This window comes from Penaeus monodon, chromosome 30 (genome assembly GCF_015228065.2).
Source record: "Penaeus monodon isolate SGIC_2016 chromosome 30, NSTDA_Pmon_1, whole genome shotgun sequence".
Lineage (NCBI taxonomy): Eukaryota > Metazoa > Arthropoda > Malacostraca > Decapoda > Penaeidae > Penaeus > Penaeus monodon.
This window is the reverse complement of record NC_051415.1, coordinates 23,224,985-23,225,229: the sequence shown is the minus strand read 5'-3', so window position 1 is coordinate 23,225,229 and position 245 is coordinate 23,224,985.

The following is a 245-nucleotide window of genomic DNA, read 5'->3' as shown; positions in this document are numbered from 1 at the left end:
ATACTGTAAAGCCCAAATAATAAATAATATGTTAAAAAAATCTTTTAAATTTTAGGGAAATATTTTTTAATATGTTTTCCCCCAGATGTGATGATATGTTTATAAATTTTGGCAATATAACACACATTTTCGGGAAATGAAGAAGGAGTTGTGGCAGTCACTCGTATGGCTGGGGAAGGGACAAAACCTAATGGGGGAAAGGGTAGAGCACACAAGTAAGTCGGTTTTTGAATTCTAAAGAGAAA